We start from the raw sequence: 16,874 nt of genomic DNA on the forward strand, positions 1-16,874 counted from the left end.
GTAAATCCTCCTAATGCCAAGAGGAAACGAGCAGGGGGGTCCCAGGGAGGGAGAAAGGCTAAACACCCTAATGTTATGGGAAAATCTCCAATGGGGGCAACACAGGGCGAAGTTCCCTTATCTCCTAGTGGGAATATTTCTTGTCATACAGATCAGCCCCAATCGAGTAATATGGTTCTCGAAATAGAAAAAATGGTCCGTTCTCTGATACTTCCCGTGCTGGAAAGGGTTAAGCTAGTTAGTGAGAAGGTAGATAGATTAGAACAAACTGTTTTGGACAATTTTTGCTCACTTAAAAATGTTATTAAACTAGCTACCAAGGTAAGGGACAATCCTGTAGGGGTGTCCTCTACCCTTCCTACTCTCCCGCTGGTATCTTCCGCTAATGAAGTAGTGCACGGGGTTGCACCCGAGGTCGCTCTTCCCAAGGCGCAGGTCACTGATAATTTTAATTTTATTAACCAATGTGCTGATAATGTGGGAGACAACCTTCCGAGTGTGTCCAGTATTAATGTTGGAAAAAAGTCTACGAACAAAGGAAGGTCCTTGGAACCTGGGGTTAAAAATAGTATACCGCCTAGGGCTCATATTCATTTGCCCCCTGCCTGTACACCTTATGTTGCTGTTCTGACTGGAGTCCCGGAACTAAAGGAAGGTGTTTTGGAATCGTATCAACAACTAAAAAACAAAGTTACATTTTGGTTAAATAGGAACAGACCGCTTCCAAATCATTTGGATGGAAAGATCCTCTTTACTAGAAGGGTTAGTTGGGTAGGTCCTAGACCCAAAGACGTCCCAGGGGACTCCATTATTGTCAACTTTGGAGATAGTCGCACAGTGCATTATATTTGCGACTCCCGACTGGCTTGTGACCAGTCAAACATTGGGGTACATGATTTAGGTTTTTTTTACAATTCTCACCCCAATATTCCTGTAGGATTTAGTCCATCTCTGAAAAATTGGGAAGCAAATGATCTGTGCTCCTCAGTAGCTTTTGCCTGACCGACACCCGGGCCGCAGTCATTTACAACACCTCTTAATCCAAGTATCCCTGTTGGAGGGCCTAAGCTCAACGAACCTCTACGTTACTCCCCTGTTACCGGGGCGGACAAGATAGTAGATGTAGTTGTAACAACCCCTGATCTGTCTATGGAATCACAACGTGGACACGAGCAGTTGTGTGCGCACTCTGCTCACGTCCATGGCCAAGGAAGGGAGGGGGGGTCTATGGTCTTCTGGAATATTGCAGGCTTAAAATCAAAAATGGATTCACCGGAATGGCTAGCCTATATAGGCAACTTTGATGTCTGCCTCTTCCAGGAAACCTGGTCCTGCGAGCCTCAGTTCCTACAGGGATTTTTGAATTGTTATGTCCCCGCAATCCTGGGTCTAAGGGGACGTCCAAAGGGAGGACTGGCAATCTGGGTCCGACAGGACATATTTCCTAAGGCTTTTGCAATACCTACTGGGTCCGTGGATATCCAATTAGTCAGGGTGTCACTTGGGACCCTGGGTGATTTGGATATCTACAATCTGTATTTGAGGGACCCCAATAGGACAGGTTCCCAGGTTTTGGCTCTCTTGGTCTCCCTTATTGATCAGCACTCAGGTGGGAGGCGAACAGTTGTAGCTGGGGATTTTAATATCACCTTCGAACCGCTCCTAGACCCTGACTCTGGGTGGGGCAACGAAGCTGTGGAAGACCAATTGTGGGGGGTACCTGCGCTTGATCTCAGTCCAATTAAAAGGTGGACTGAGATTATTGTCCAGACTAATGCTCTCTGTTTTGAGCATGGATTGAGGGCCTTGAATGGGAGGACGCCAGGTGACAAACAAGGGGCGAAGACATTTGACAATGGTCGACATTCTAGCAGGATTGATTATGTTTTATGTAGCTTGCAACTATGGCAACCAGTTTTAGATATGGTTGTTGAGGTTAGAGTTGAGAGTGACCATAACCCTATCTGTGTAGCACACAGATGGTGGTTTAGTAATCGCTTAGTAGCTGGTGAAATGGTTCCGCGCCTGCCTGAGGTAACTCTAACAAATAACATGCGTAGACTTAAGTGGGGGGAGCTCGAGCATAACATCCTGGCCATTGCCGATATAGATAACAAATTAGTAGATTCTATTGCTGAGCTTGAGGGTATGCTAATCCATGACCCCGGCAATATTGAAGTTGCTGCATGCCATGAGAAGTTGTTTGCTGAAATAGGTTCCTATTTTACGAAGCCCTTGAGGAACACGAAGAAGGCTCCAACTAAGAAAAATAGATGGTATGACTGTGCTTGCAGAGAATCTAGGTCCAACCTGGTGAAAGCCCTGTCTAATGGTGGACAGGAGTGTATCCGCTTCGCCAGACTAGCATACAAAAAAGCTGTAAGGATGGCCAAAAAAAACTGGGATGAGCAACACTGGCTTGATTTAAAAAGCGCCTGCCATACCCGAGATTCCCGGTTATTTTGGAACATTCTTAAGTGGGGCAGTGGTGGGCGGCCTGATAGCCCCTCCAACTACGTTTCACAGGCAGAGTGGGTTCAATATTTCAAACCTCAATATGCTTGTAACATCTCATTCAACTTTGCATGGGTGCCAAATTATGTTTTTTACTCTCAGGGTCCCTTTTGCATCCAAGATGCTAGTAGGGCTCTATGCTCAGTTACCAGTGGACGTGCCCCCGGCCAGGACAGGGTTCCTTCCGACGTTTTTCTCCACAATAAGGATAACTGGAGCAAGTATATAACCCTATTGGCTAACGCTGTGGCTGCAGGCGCGCCAGTCCCAAAATCTTGGAGGGGGGCAGTTATCATACCTGTATTCAAGAAAGGTGACAGGACGCTCCCGGGAAACTATAGGCCAATTAGCCTCATCGATTCCATTCAGAAGGTGGTAGGGAGGATGGTCCTGAACCAAATACAAGAATGGATCGATGATAATAACATTTTGTCACCCTTCCAAGCTGGCTTTCGGAAACTAACCAGCACGGTGGACCAAGTCTTTTACTTTGTCCAGCTTCTTTGGAAGGTGGTGACATTGGGGAAAGGCAGTCTTTATGTAGCTTTTGTAGACTTAAGGGCTGCCTTCGATCTTGTTCCACGACATCGGCTGTGGGCAGTCCTTGAGAGGCTAGGTCTCCCCAAAGAAATTTTGACAATGGTGATGCGTCTGCATGAGTCTAACTATGCTAGGATTCAGTGGGGCGGGGCGGGAGAGGACACATCTGAGTTCCCGGTTGAGCGTGTTGTGAGACAAGGTTGTACTATGGCACCCACGCTCTTCTCACTTTATATTAATGGGATAGTTGAACTCATGCTCTCTGTTAATACCGATGCACCAAGGTTGGCTGGTGTTTCCATCCCCATATTATTGTTTGCAGATGATACGCTTATCGTATCCAGAACATCTAATGGTCTGCAAAAAGCCCTTCGCCTGTTTGATGAGTTTTGCCTTGATCATGGTTTAGAGGTTAATGTGGCAAAAACGAAGTTTATGGTCTTTAACCCTCATAGCAGCTTCCAAGGGAAAAGAGTGTTCATGAATGGGCAACCCTTGGAATTAGTAACCAATTTTACGTATCTTGGATTGCAAATTTCAAATAATAATAATTGGTGCCGACATCTTGAAATGGCCTCCCTGCGATTTAAGCAGATAACTGGTGCTTTGACCAGGGAATTTAGTAGGTCATTCACGAAACCAATAAGCCCGGTTTTGCAAGTTTATGAAGCAAAGGCCCTAAACTCTGTCCTCTATGGGGCGGAACTTTGGGGCTTTGATCAGCTAGTGACTTTGACAAATGTGGAGCACAAATTCCTTCGTAGGATTACTGGTCTTCCTCAGAGCACCCCTTTGATCCCACTTAGGTATGATCTGGGCAGGAGGTCCATTAAGGATATTGCAAGACTCCGTCCGGTTTTATACTGGCGGAGGCTTTGGACTACCCCTGAACTTTCCCATTATGCCAATGGCCTCAATGACATTATAAAATCTGATGTTTTTCATAAAATTGAGTGGCTGAAGAACTTACATGCGTCTTTAAAAGACATGGGTATGGAAGGGATGTGGACTGACCCAGCCTCTGCCCAGTTTCCATCAAAAAGTTCTCTTAAAATAGCATACTGGGAAAGAATTGATGCCCAGGTGCTGAATAGAGCATCAGGGATGTCTGGGATCTTTCTGGAGTTCAAAGATTCCCCCAATCTTGAACGATACTGGGATGTGGTGACTAATGTGGGCGACAGGAAACTCTACTTCCAGTTTAGAGCTGGTTCTTTGCCTCTTAGATTTTTGACTGGAAGGTGGGGCACGAACTCGGAACTGCAGTGCCCTGCATGTGGGGCTGCGATTGAAACATCTCCCCACTTTCTGTTTGTCTGCCCGGCATTTATCATTCCAAGGCGTGTTTGGCTTACCCCAATGTGTAAATCTCTCGGCACAAGGAGCAGTGCTGTAGCTTTACGCATTTTGCGCACTAGCTCTTTGACATTAGTCTCTGTCGCATTGGCAAAATACCTGGGCTGGGCATGGGCATTGCGGAGAAAATCAATCAAGCGCACCCTTGATGGTCTCTAATGAATTCAGTGTTTGGGTTTTCCCTATTTTTTAGCTGCACCAGGGTCAATTTTAATCCAAAAATCTTTTTATTGCTATATGTCAGTCCATTGAAGTGTTTAATGCTTTTTTAACAAGGCTTTTTTAATAAGGTATTTTAATGTATTTATTGAAATGTATGTTTTTAGGTACTATGTTTGTGTCTTTTATGATTGTATTTTAAATCGAATAAAGACTGATTGATTGATTAAAAAGTAAGTGTTCTCTATTGGTCTTTTTCACTTTTAGGACAGCTTGGTTCAAGCATCCTTCAGAGTATCCTCTAGCTCGAAAGTGGGATTTGAGACATAGAAGCTCTTTATCCAACTCTTGCTTACTGCTGCAGTTTCGCATAGCTCTGAGACATTCCCCATACGGAATGCTCTTTACTAATTTAGCCGGATGGAAACTTGTGGCGTGTAATAACGTGTTCCCAACTACGAGTCTGTTGTCCAGTTCTATTGTTGTAGTTTCACCATGTGACTTGATCACATGCACACTGTTAAATAGTCACGAAAAACTTTATCAACTTGCTAGTGAACAAGCCTGCAGGTCAGGCGAAACGCGTCTAGCATTTTCAGCTGACATTAAACTCATTCTTTGCACAGACACGGCGTCGACTGCTTTTCTGGGAGAAGTTCGGCTGAATATATATATATATATATACATATATTTCTATTTCTTTTGAAAATCCTATTCTTCAACAAAAAAAACAAATCCATAGACCTTCTCAATGCTGATGGTGAGTTTTATTGGCAGCACCAACTCCGTGCTCACAGGTCTTTATATTTAATCTTGACCAAATCCTGCAGATGTGGTCACTTTCATCGAACCGTGTGCTGGTGCATGGTAGCAGGTACAGTTCTGTTCTGTAATTCAGCAGCAGGCCTCTCAATAAGAGGACAAAAGCCGGCACTGCCGGATTTAATCACTTTTCGTTTTGATCAAGGAAACCTTTGTCTTGTGTGCCCAATCCTCTCTCAACAATCCTTCTAAAAAACCATGGACATAGAGAAATTACTTTTCATGATTGAAGCGTATTTTGTGCCTACATTTGATTTCACTGATAGGTAAAATGGGTGGTTTCATAAGAATCTTTCCCAATATGTACCATCACATTTACCCACAGACATAGAATGGATGAAATCCTTTGATACATCAGCCCACTTTTTTAGCGAGTCAATATTGATTGTAGGTGAACTGCCAAACACCCCAGCCTTTAAACATTCAATGCAAGGTGTAGTGACAGGTATATGTGAAGACTGTTGTCACCAAGCATCTGAGATAGTGGTGAAAACATGACACTAGACGTTTGGTAAACATGGAATGCAGTGTCACTTGGAATGCAGCTGCAAAATGTTCCTACCAAGTTCAATAAAGATTGGAGTGATATTGTTTGTATTTGCAGTAATTCAGCTACGTATATGAAAAAGATGTATGATGACCTACCAAATTCGATACCTGAGATGAAGTGCTTCCCTGTAAGAATATCCTTTTCACTTGCTATATGGTATTATGAAAGCATCTTTACAATCTTCAGAGTTAATGAAGAACGCTATTGACTTTGTAGTTCATTCTGGTGCACTGTTTTGTTATGCCCAGGAACTAAAATGCAAATATTTCTCAGTTTCTGCTTTGTGTGGCATCAAAGAAGCAGTCGTCCTAACTGTGTAATTTAGCCGGCGATTCTCAGTCCTGAAGGCTGTGAATACTATATTATCTATGTGGCGACCGTTTACAGAATCTTTGCTTAGTGATGATGCCAAAGGCAAGAAATGTGATGATCTTTGGTTACATATTGATAGTGATGTGAAAAACGTATACTCTACTACATGCTTAGGTTTTTACAGGAAAACATGACTGCTGTAGTGAACATAATCAAAATACTAGAGTCTAAAAATGCCCTTGTCTACCAAGTGTTCAGAGTAATTGGTGTAGATGTGTAACATCTCCTTGAGAGTAAGATGGAGAACACTTTTAGTGACTTTGGCCCTGCAAAATGCTCCATGATAGAAGTCTTGCCACTTGGTAAGCAAAGAAATGTTGAGAAGCAATTCAGGAATTTTATGTTTTTTACAGTCTATGGGAAATAGCTTGCAATGATGCATAGAAATGTCCCTTCACCAACCATTGCATTTGAAGTTAATGAAGCCTCACTGAGGTACTCTGAACAAGTTCTAGATCTCTTCTGAATTTTGTCCTGACTTTGTAAAGTACTGCTTCATGTTTGACCACTTCAATAACTGAGAGCATTTGCGCCCAGTTCAACGGCGGGCTTGGCTTGGCGCCGATGTAGACAGGAGCAAGCCTGGGAGCTCCATTCTCTCAATCCCCTATCCGGAAATATCCTGACCCCCATCTCCTCCTCCAAATAGAGGAATTGTCTTCTGAAGTGCCCCAGAACAGGATTTGGTGGGTCTGAACAGCAATCTGCAGCGGAATCTGCAGAACCGCGACCATCTGAGAGCGGACCCTGTGCAACACGGCGGTTAAAATGGCGGCCGAGGCGCGAGCCGGGCACTGGCCCCAGAGACGAGAGAGCAAGAAGCACCCGCTGTGGTGGTGAATGAGGGAGGACACTAGCGCAAGGTGGGAAGTGCTTGCCCCGGAGGCGCTGAGACTGCCATATTGCGGAGCCGAGGCGGAGACACAGTGGCCATGGCGGACAGCGGTGAGAGACGCGCTGAGGGCCTCCACCTGGGTGGCAGCATCGAAGAGACCTGAACAGCCCAGGGCCCGGCCGAGAATAGAGGAGGGAGTGCGTTGCAGAAGAGGACGTCTGTATGGCCAAGAGCTCGACTGGAGCAGTAGCCCACAATGTATGAAGACTGCTTGGACGCCCTGACCAGCGCCGAGGGTACTGAATTGCGTGGCCGAGAGTTACTGAGAGCTGGAGGTCATGCGATTACAGGAGAGTGGAGGAGACCGGAGAACAGCCCTGGGGGTCGTGGTGAGAGGCTGACACACCCATAGAGGACACACATGGTGGAGTGCGATCCTGGGCAGTGGAACTGAGCAGCACAGCGAGGAGTGCAGCGATCAGTCAAACGTTGGGGAGCAGTGGGGTGCCTACACGCAGTAAGAGCAACAGATGAATGTGGAGAGACCTGCGAGTGGCCCCTATAACTAAAGGCTGGCATAACCTGGGAATGGATGGCCTGGGCAGAGTGACCATAAGAGGTAGGGCTGAAAAGCACGGAGATGAGGGGGGCAAGGAGCTGGGAGGGCCTTGGTCATGGAGATCATGCCAGCAGCTGAAGTGGGGGCCTGGTGAGTACAGACCTGCCAACAGAGAGTGAGATTGCACTGAATGTCACGCTGAGAGCACGGTTATAACGAGGAGTACCCCGAGGCTGTCCCGAGATGCTACGCAGGGCTGTAGTGATTACCCTCATACATAAAGGACGAGGTCCAGCCAGAGAGTATAAAGACCCTTTAAAATAAAAAAAAAAACAAGAAGGTGACAGAGGGTGACCTCACTTTCAGAGCAGCTGCAGAAGTCAACTGGGGAAACAGGAGCCCACTGCTGACAGTGGAGGGGCTCTGTAGTGCCCACATGAGGAGCGGGCCTGATCCCTGGAATTTGGAAGAGGCCAGGTTGATATAGGAAGAGAGTGAACCGCGAAACGGTTAATGCAGTGTTGGTCCTGGACCTGCGAGGAGATTTAACGGGAACAGCTTGCAGCTATAAACGCCAGCACAGGGGCAGAGGTCACCGGTAGAAAGGTGCAGAGGGTGTCCAACATTGGGAAGGTGCCAAGGAAAAAGGGACATAGCAACCTGGCCACAAGTGGTGGGAACACCCAGACGGATGAAGAGGACGACATTCTAGACATGGGGAAAGACTTAGCGCCCAGGAGGCCCACATTGGCGGACATTATGGAGGCCATCACAGCATCTTGTGAAGCACTTAAATTGAAATTGATACCATTGGTACCAACCTCAGCCTCTTAAAAGATTAACACCGCCGCCTAGCGGAGAGGGTGACTGGCACTGAAAAACGCTCGCAGATGTCCCAGCGGAGATAACAGACCTGAAGAAATCTGTCACAGCTGTAGAAGAGAAAATAAAGGTCCTAGAGGCATGGGCAGAAGATAGCGAAGGGAGGTCGCACAGAAATAATTTACGCTTCGTTGGTATTCCCGAGAAAGAGGAAGGAGAAGATGTGGTGCAATTCCTAGAAGAATGGATCAAACGGGAGGTGGCTCCAGAGGGACTCTCTTCGTTCTACACGTTGGAGAGTGTGCATAGAGTACCATCAGGAGCACCCAGACCGAGAGCTCCATCACGGGCAATAATAGCCCGTCTGCTTCGTTTCAGAGATATATTCTTAAGCAGGCCCGACAGAAGGCTGACCTCCAGATTGGGAACAGTGACATAATGGGGTTTCCGGATTTCACTAGAGAGGTCCAGAGACAAAGAACCCTGCTCTCAGCAGTGAAAAGAAAATCGAGGCAACTTCACCTCCCATATGCAGTGTTATTCCCTGCTAGGCCGTGAGTGGTGGGGCCGAAGGGAGTGCAATTTTTTCAGAAGCCGCAGGAAGCCTGGGAATGGCTGGATTCTGGCCCGGGACGAGGATCGAGAGAAAGGTTACCAGGGTCGTCGACGGGGAGGACAGGGTGGGCTGTGGCACGGCGAGGGCACCGGCCACATCAGAAGCTCAGGAGGAACCAAGTAAGGCCCTCAAAGCGGTGGCAGAGCTTAGTCAATCAGGATCCAGTCCTAGATCACCATGGAATGAGGGGGAAGATGGTCAATTGGAGAGCTCTCCAGTGTCGAGTGCAGCTGAGGACTCGGAGACAGAGCTGCCGAAAGTAACAGCCCAATCTGTTGATGAGCTGGAGTGACGATGAACTGACAAGACAAGCGGGTCACAGACACTGGCGAACTATATCCTTTAGTAGATATCATGTGATGGGGTTGGGTAAGGGGACTTTAGAGGGAATGGATGCAGATATTGGGGGGGTTGAGGGGCGATCTCCTGTGGTAACAGTAGGGGGGATTTGGGACAGAGAGTCTCTAGAGGCGAAGCGGCAGCCACCACAACCACACACCCAGAAGAACAGTTTTAGTTCTAGTATTTGGATGGGAGGGGGGGTTACTTCTACCTGTCCTGGGGAAGGGGCGTTTGGAAGTTCATTTGTTTCAGGGGTGTTCAGTGGGGGCCAGGCGTGTCTGGGGCAAGAACCTAGGAAGTGACAGCTCAATGTCCATGCAATGAGATCCACCATAGACTTCAGGTGTATCTCCGGGAATGTGCAGGGGATGCACTCCATGACGAAGCGCCACAAAGTACATGCGTTCTTGGTGCGTAGAGGGGTGCAAATGCTACAAGAGACGCATATAAATGTGAAAGAGGGAGCCGCATTGCAGTGCCGCTGGCGGGCCAGGTATACTTCACGACTACTCGGCATTCGCCAGAGAAGCACTGGTTTTAGTGCGGGCAGGGGTTCCCTTCCAATGTATTAAGCAGTTCATATAACCTGAGGGGTGATATGTCATATTAATGGGTAAATTAGACGGGATAGACATTACTATAGGAAGTATATATGGCCCGAACGTAGAACAAGCCGCTTTCCTCGCAACTCTTTCTAGAACACTTGCACATGCCCTGACGGGATCAGCGCTCTTGGGGGGAAAATATAATTGTGTAGAAGACGTACACCTAGATCGATCCCACCTACCAGACTCACCGATTTGTAGAACTGCAGTGGCAAGACGGAACTGGCAGCTACAGTAGGGAATAACAGACTCCTGGAAGGCACAACAACAGGGAGAAAGGGACTTTTCATTCTTCTAGCAAATGCATGAATTACACGTCAGATTAGGCGCCATATTGTGCACTCCAGATGTTCATGAGTGTGTACAGACTAGCGAGTGTCTGTCACAAACAGTCTCTGACCATAACCCGCTATTGATTGGACTGGGCTGGACCAGGGTCAGAACATTCATCCCCACATGGCGCCTCAGACCAGAGAGACTGGAAGATCAGGGGTTTCAGGCTACAGTCAGGACGGCTATCGAGCAATACTTCACAGCAAACGCAGGTACCACCTCGAGCCCCAGCATGGAGAGGGAAGCATTTAAGGTGGTAATTAGGGGCAAGTGCATCTCTGAAATAGTAGGGATAAGGAGGATTCTGCTGCGGGATACGTTGTTAGCTGATCAACGCATGAGATGCATAGAAAGGGAAAGGCCATGGAATGCGGACAAACAGGAAGAATTGCTAGCAGCCAGGGAAGAGGTGGCGGGACCTGTGGAGCATTTAATCTGCTTCCATTACAAGGAATATATGACATGGGCACATGCTGAGCGGGATAAGCCAGGGGCACTGCTAGCTTGGCTGGTCAACCCGGCCAAAAGAGGATCTGTAATTTTGGAACTGAAAGATGAACAGGGGGAGGTCCGCTATCATCAGCAAGATATTAATGATCTATTCTGTGACTACTATACTGGCTTGTATAAAAGTTGGGTTTTCCCCACCACGGAGGACCTTGATGCTTATGTGGGCAGTGTCGAATTGCCGGAACTCCCTGAGGAAGAGGCAGATGCACTGGGGAGTTAAATAGAACTGCAGGAGGTGAAAAGCGCCATTAAGGCTAGGAACAAAACACCAGGGACAAATGGGTTCCCTGTTGATTTTACGCCACATATGCAGACCTGCAGGGGCCCCGGTTGATAGAGCTATACAACCAGGCAAATCAAGAGGGGAGACTCCCGGGGACCACTAGGGAGGCTCTGATAGTTCCGCTGCTCAAGCCAGGGAAACAAGTATCTGATAAGACTGCATAGAGGCTGCTTTCTATACTCAATATTGATTATAAAATCTTAAGCAAAATACTGGCCACATGTCTTTTGCCACATATGACGACCCTTATACACCGGGACCAGACGGGGTCCATGCCAGCCCGGAACACAGTGATAAATGTGAGGAGGCTGATGAGAATATTGGAAGCTGACACATACTGCAGAGATGAGGCAGCTATCTTCGCTGTCGACATAGAAAAGGCGTTTGATAGCCTTGAATAGCCATATATGTGAGAGAGAGAGAGAATATCACTTTATTCGATATGAAATATCATAAAAGTATGAACATTATCAGATCATCCTAAAAAAATCCGTCATAATACAGCATATAACATTAAAAAAGTGGGATAAAAGAGTGGAATATATACAATAAAAGCCATAAAAAACACTTCATGTTATAGCAAAACAAAATGCTCATATATCTCAAGTGTCCAAACTCTTGTAAGGTCTTAGCAATTTGGTACGTATCAACCAGGCACACCCCAAAAATTTAGCTACCCCGCAGACCACCACCAGGGAAGAGGCATCGGTTAAAAAGAGACGTAGCGCCACCCTATAGTTCACAAAGCCCAAATTTCTACAGATAGGGCTAAGCCACTTCCTCCTTGCCGCCCTATAAACCGGGCATGCAAAGAGGAAGTGGGGAATGGATTCGTTAGGGGCAGAGCACCCGGGACAGTTGGCAGATATTGAATTCTGGTTATTCCAGCCTGCTACCAAAGTGTTAAGCGGGAGGGTACCAAACCTAAGTTTCATATAGAGCGTTCTGTCTCGTGGACATTGTATATAATCCAAATACTGCTCAGATTTAGCCACCAGCTTATGCTCAAGAAACTGGTTAGTGAGGATACCTCGGTTGGGATATATATGTGATGCAGGCATTTGGCCTGGGGTCAGAGTTCGTGGCATGGACGGCCCTGCTGTATACCGATTCAAAAGCCCCAGTCAGGACGGGTAAGATCATCTTGGATAGCTGTGGGGTGGTGTGACGACCCGTCACCACATCAAGCGGAACAGCAAGACTCTATTTTGGACAACTTTCCCCCTTACCTCTCTCCTTGTCCCCTCCTCTATTTTCAGCCACCTCTGTCTGAGCAAGATGTAGACTGTTCCTTTAAAGGACTCTCGGTCTTGGACTCCCCCCCCCCGATCATATGACCGGGTCACGTGGTACCCACTCCCGGATAAAGGAAGACGCGGAAGGAAATGGCCAGAGACCTCGGGAGTCAGCAGCAGAACAAGGCGAGCCACGTGAGGAGCGGGAGAGCGTCTGGACCTTCTTCGTGGCGCCAGGAGCACGAGAAGCCGAGGGCAGAATACCGGAACCAGGAGACTAACGGACGATCGCCACAGAGGGAGCCGGTCCCTATCCGGCAAGATGCAGAGGCCAGCCACGTCCCAGAAGCGGCGTGGCTTCACAAGGTACGGGCTAGGCTGGGGACCGCCTGGGTAGGAGTGCACTGACTCCCAAAGACGGGTCGGGCGGGGACAACCAAAAAGAAGGCACCAACCACTTGCTACACGAGTGGTGGGGGAGGCGTGCATAATTGCTAGTGCAGAGCAGCGGCGCCGTGAGCACGGGTGTCGGTATCGGGTGACCATCCCCTCACTCCTTTTCCGTGACTGTGTTGAAGGACAGTATAGCTACGTCCTCGTATTGCTTTTCTTTCTTTTTTTTCTCTTCTTGTTTTTTTGTTGTTGTCTCATAACCTAGAGAGCTCCTCTCTGAGGATAAAGAGAGAAGACGACCACCAGGCATCAAGCATCAAGAGGGTTAACCCCCCGAGTGAACCAACTATATGCAAGCAAAAGACAGGACTGTAAATCTGAATAAATAACCCAAATCCTCACACTAGTCTCTCTGTCTGTGTCTCCGCTGCGCCACAGGTGGAACGGGGTACATGGCAGGGATGCCCCCTTTCGCCTCTGCTGTTCGCTCTGGCCATGGAGCCTCTAGCCGCTAAAGCGAAGGCAGGAATCTTGTATCAAGGGTTGGAGGCGGAAGATCGAACCCATCACATCGCATTATGCCGATGATTTATTGTATTGCTCTTCCTTAGAAATACGGGAGATGACCTCGAAGGAGCCAAGGGAATATTAATGGTGTTGGAAAAGGTAGCTGGCTTCAAGGTCAACTAGAGAAACGCGTGTCTGTTTCCCACCAGACAGGGGCGAGATAAACCTTAGGCTGTTGAGGGGATAGAGTGGAAAGGTAGATGCCTCTTATACCTGGGGGTCTGAATTTACCACGATCGAGCAGATCTGCTAGAGGGCAACGTGGGTAAAGTTATTAGGGGGACAAAGGCCAGCTTTGAGTTCTGGGGTCGCTTTCCCCATCATTAGCGGGTAGGATATCACTCCTAAAAATGGTGACACTCTCGAGACTTTTGTATGTATTCGGGGCGTTGCCGGTGTGGATCCCGGCGGAGCGTTTTAGACAGCTCTGAACAATGGTAACAGAATTCCTGTGGGGATCTGGGAGGCCCAGAGTAGCTCTGAAGACGTTAATGAGGCCAAAGTCGGAGGGAGGTTTGGCAGCGCCAGACTTTGAATTTTATTACATAGCGGCCCAGATGCAATGGCTCACGAAATGGGTGGCGAGTCAGACACAAGGAACGACGGGACAGGGGGACAGAAGCCCGAGCCTGGACCTCCTCTTGAGAAGAATACGGTGATTGCCCATTCGGGAAAGGGGACTGTCTACAGAAGTACAAGTGGTTCGCAATTGCTGGGCCAGGGGTTTACAGAGGGCTAAGGTCCGGGGCCCGTATGCACCAGAAATCCCATTGTCATTGTGAATGGCTTTACCGCACAGGGCGGACTAGAAACAGTTGAATGCCTGGACGACTGCGGGGGTAACCACAGTGGGGTTGCTGTACGAGGATGGCACTCTGCAGTTCATAGACACATTCAGTGAGAGATATGAAACCAAGAGGAGACTTTCTTCTGCATATGGCCTTAACAGCAGCAGTACGGCAATATTGGGGAAACGGGATGGCTGAGCTGCCTCTGGCTTAAGGAAGTCAATATGTGGTGTCCACATCAGGGACATATAAGGCGGTCACCTGCTTGTACAGAAGACTTAGTCAGGCAACTCTCCCGGCCCTTACTGAGTTGCAGCAGAGATGGGAGGAAGATCTGCGGAAGTCATGGAGGAGAAGACATGGGGGGAATTGACGGAGCATGTTAGCAAGCTCACTAGGAATACTAGATTTCAATTGGTGAATTTGTATGTATTTCAAAGGGCGTTTCTTACCCCAGGGCGTATCAACAGGTACTTTAACATGACAACAGCGGCCTGTCCCCGCTGTGGAGAGGAGGGAGCGCAGTTTCTCCATATGCTATGGAGCTTCCCGGAGATAGGGAAGTTCTGGAGGGAGGTGACGGACATTCTTGCAGAAGTGACGGAAAGGGAGGTGAGCATGTCACCAGGGTACTGCCTGTTGCATAGATTCTCTTACGCCTCTAGGAATAAGATCACAAGTACATTTCAAGACCTGGGTCTTATACTAGCATAAAGGGATATCAACAGTCATTTGAAGGCATGAGCAGGCCCCCACACAGACAGATGGAAGAGAGAGTTTGAGCGAGGGGCAGGGTGTGAGGGACTGTTCGTCTCAGAGAGGCTAGGCGCAATGGTATTGAGAAGGCGCTAGAGGCGGCTAGGGTGTGGTAAGCGTTGGTAACGCAACTCAAGCAGCCAGATGAAACCACAGATGACGAGCAGCAAGGGAACTCGCAAGCGCCTGAACCACAGAGCAGCATGAAATAAAAGCATGGAAGGGATGGCACATGCGTCATTGCGACTTCAGGAAAGTGCCGCTGCTGAAGAAGGAGAAAGTGTCCGGTGAAACCCAAGGATGGATTCTTGATGAGAGGTACCTGCAAGCAGAGGGGACAGAGTCTATGTCACTCAGGGGTGACTAGGAGACATGGAAGTCGAATGCCTTCCGATATCGGGTGTTGCAGGAGGGATGAAGATGACCTTGTCTCTGCAGCTGTGAGGACCAGGCGACGCTGAGGAAGACCAGGAGCTGTGAACGAGCTGTCCCACAAAGGATGTCAAGTGCTGAGGGGTCTGTGTCCGGCTGGAGCACCAACAAGCCTTAGCAAAGGCAAGCCACGCAGGAATCAAAGAAGGAGCAACGTCAGGACCAGCAAGGTCCAGGAGACTCACCAAAGGCAGGAGAGTCAGGGCAGGCCCGAGCAATCAGGGAGCCCAAAAGAAACAAGTGTGATCCTCCAGTGGACCCACAAACCGGAGGCACTAGAGTCGCGGGAGGACCTCAAGCAGCTCACCAAAAGCTGCAGGCCACAATGCACACGATGCGGTGTGGCTGAAGATTCTGGTAACTGGAGCTGCTCGAGGTGGGGGCTACTTGGAGCCGAAGATCTTCTTGCAAAGAAGCCAACAAGCCTTTGCAACTGCAAGTTGGACACAGTGCACAGGGGTTTGGTTATTGCAACCCCCACAAGGGATACTGGCCTCAAACTTAGTGAGAGGGCTGAGCAGGCCTTGGGAGCTGTGGAAACCATCACCTTTGTTGCAGAATCTTTCAGACTCTGGAGGAGCTCAGGATCAGCAGACCGGTCCACTTAGTTGTGGTGCCTGCAAATGCAAAGAAGTGACTCCTTCACTCCAAGGGAGAGTTCTTTTTTTCCCTCTTTTTTAGAGAGTGCGCAGGTTTAGGGAGGTAGATCTGTGGGGCACATACCCCGACTGGACTGAGGATATTATTTTGTCCAGTAGCAGGGCGAGCCGCATAGCGATCGTTTTTGCCAGTATTTTATCATCTAAGTTTAATAGTGACAAAAGGCTATACGACCCGCAAAGCAAGGGATCCTTGCCGGGTTTAGGTAATAAGACAATCACTGCTTCTCTTAGAGTGGGAGGCAACTGATTCCGTTCTAAGGACTTTGATAAACTTCTAGGAGCTTCGGGGCTAATATATCCTTGTACCTTTTATAAAAGTCCCCTGTGAAGCCATCGAGGCCGGGAGCAGTAGAGCCGTTTAATGCATCAATCGCACTGATTATTTCGTCTGTGGAAAACGGCTCGGCAAGGAAGTCCTGTATATATTTTTCCATATGTACCAGTGTAATCTCAACGAAATAATCATCTCGCTCCGAGGAGTTGTGCACAAGTTTGGGAGTATACAATTGTTTGTAATATGATAGGAATGTATCACGGATGTCTGATGTATCTGTTAAGGTGTGGCCAGAGTCAGACCGGAGTTCTGCGATGTATGATTTGGAATATGGAGGTCTCAACAGTTGTGCTAATGTGCGCCCTGGCCTCTCGCGCTACTGCATATTTGCTCCCTATCTGCAGCTTCCGGAAATTCCACCGGTAACGCCAACCAGCGCTTTCTTTCCTCAGCAGCATCTGGTGAGGAAAGCATAGAGGCATCCAAATCCGTCAGCTGCTGTTCGATATTAGCTAGAGTTTGTCTCAGATCTTTTAGTACCCCAGAGTG

Source organism: Triturus cristatus, chromosome 7, assembly GCF_964204655.1.
Source record: "Triturus cristatus chromosome 7, aTriCri1.1, whole genome shotgun sequence".
In the NCBI taxonomy this organism is placed as follows: domain Eukaryota; kingdom Metazoa; phylum Chordata; class Amphibia; order Caudata; family Salamandridae; genus Triturus; species Triturus cristatus.